Source organism: Panthera tigris, chromosome B4, assembly GCF_018350195.1.
Source record: "Panthera tigris isolate Pti1 chromosome B4, P.tigris_Pti1_mat1.1, whole genome shotgun sequence".
NCBI lineage: Eukaryota > Metazoa > Chordata > Mammalia > Carnivora > Felidae > Panthera > Panthera tigris.
Genome location: NC_056666.1, coordinates 127,959,123 through 127,961,386, shown reverse-complemented (window position 1 = coordinate 127,961,386; position 2,264 = coordinate 127,959,123). Strand labels below are relative to the sequence as shown.

General features: G+C 46.0%; 1 long non-coding RNA gene across 1 annotated transcript; it reads left to right on the top strand.

Moving 5' to 3' along the window:
- Window positions 1-201: 201 nt before the first annotated feature.
- Window positions 202-1,984, top strand: LOC122240152. The gene is made up of 3 exons (XR_006219511.1): window positions 202-263; window positions 391-498; window positions 1,767-1,984. It is a non-coding gene; the product is annotated as an uncharacterized LOC122240152 (long non-coding RNA).
- The last annotated feature ends 280 nt before the right edge of the window (window positions 1,985-2,264 follow it).

The following is a 2,264-nucleotide window of genomic DNA, read 5'->3' as shown; positions in this document are numbered from 1 at the left end:
GGGGAAAAAAGGAAACAGGTTGTGGGGATCCCCTGGATATCCTAACCTCTGGTGGCCCAGCCTCGGACTCCCTCTGCTCCTCATGAGTCTTCCAGAGCCACACTGGTGAGTCTGATGCACAAAGTCAGACATTTCACTGTAAATTATTCTCTGTATGACACAATTGTGACATCAGAACCTTTTGGGAGATCTGAGGGTGACTCCCAGAAGGAAGGGTGTCTGCCAGCCCCCATTGTAGACAATGGACAGTTAAAAGGATCCAGGTGAGACTGCTGACCCTGAGACTCCTCAGCATCCCCTAGCTGGGAGGATGTAGACAATGAAAGATGAAATAAATGTCCTGACCAGATTTCCATGCCTTTCTTGCTTTGGATACTTGTTTTTATCCAGGAGAGCTCCTCTTCTTGATCTTACTTGAGAGCACTAGAGATTGACCTAGTCTAGAATGGAATAGCCAAGCGAGCCTTCTCGGCCAGTCCTACTCACAGGATGTCAGAGGTAAAAGGACATTAAATTATAATTCTATAATTATAATTCTGTATATATTTTCCATATATTTCTAATCTCTTCTTGGATGCCCTCAGTATGAGAGAATTTCTTAGACTATTGATGGAGAGAAGACAGGTTATGGCTAAAAGTGAAGGAACAGCCTTTGGAATTAGATGGCTATCGGAATAGGCTCCTCTACTGATCCATCCATTATGCAAGCCCCTTCATTTTCTAGCAAGTTCCTACATTCTTGCCTTCCGATGGCTCATTGGTAGAATGAAGATGCTGTCCTCTTCTTAGCTGGTTGTTGTAAGGATCTACTGAGGCAGGATAGTTCTATGATCAAGAGCATGGGCTGTGGAGTTAGACTGCATTCAAATCTCCACTCTGCTCAAAACCTGTATATTCTTGGGCAACTTACCTAAATTCCCTTAGGCCTCATTTTGTTTAGCTCCAAAATGAGAGCCAGAATAATGCCAACCTCCTAAGCAGGCAGGGTTACTGCCAGTTCATGCATCACCTGGACATGAATTAGAGAAAGGTTCTCTTTTCTCCAAGCCAGCATAGCCCAACACCTGGGCTCAGGACTTGGCAGACAGCATGGCCCCTCAGCAGCCAGGCAGGCCTCTTTCTGCAGAACACATGTGCATGATGGGTCACGGCTGTCTGTTCGTGGAGCTCTTGCCACAATTCACTCCTGTGAGCCACCCGGAACATTGTCTGATACACATAAATAGGTACTTCATTCACATCAGTAATTATTATTATGTAAAAATATGGATTCTTAAGGCAGCCTGTTTTACTGTGGGACAGTTTGGACTATTTCCTCTTGCATATTCTGAGATGAAATCTGCCTTCTAACAATAGCTCTTCACCCTGATCCCTGTGGCTTCACGATCTCTCCTCTGCAACACTGTTGGGCGGGCTACCCTTTTGGAAAAGCGATCGTTGGAATGCCCCCAGTTCCCCACCTCTCTTGGTATCTGTGCCCTTTGCCATTGGACTTCTCCTGTCAAGACTCAAAACCTATGTTTCCCATCCCAAGAATCTGGGCCTTGAGACTCAATCTTTTGTGCTTCCATTCTTTCTTGGAAGTTGGCTACCACCATAGGAGCAAGCCCAGGCTAGCCTGTGGGAAGACGGCAGACACCTGGGGCAGTTCAGTCTGACCCCAGCATAATGCACCTTGGCACTGCATATTTTAAGCTGAGGGAGTTTGAGAAAATGTCAGAAGCAGGAAGGCCACTCCGACTTGTTTCTGCCCTTCTCCCCTGCAGCAGGTCAGGCAATCCTCAGGTGAGAGGTCCTCTCCCTGCACCCACAGGAAAGGAGCATCGCCCGTCTGAAGACAAAGGGACACTGAGAAGAATTCAAACAATCAGGACTTGCTAAGTTTCTCTCAGTTTCCTGCACTGACCTCATAATCTTTGCTCTATCATATTTCTCTATGCCTGGCCACTCTTCATCAAACCCAGCATACAGACACTCAGCTTTCATGGCTTCTTTGGGTCTCCATTTCCTTATGATGTCTCCTCTGTCATGTAAATCATATTAAATATATTTATATGCTTTTCTCCTGTTAATCTTTGCCAGTTTAATTTTCAGACCCAGACAGAGGGTCAAGGAAAGCTTTTTTTCTCCTCATACCATCATTGCTTCAGCTGATAGCCAGTCAACCGCCAGACTTGTGAAAGAAAATGTTCTAGATCAGCCATGCCCCAGTGGACCCACCCACCAACCACAGACACAACAGGAAGACCAGCTGAAATGAGCTC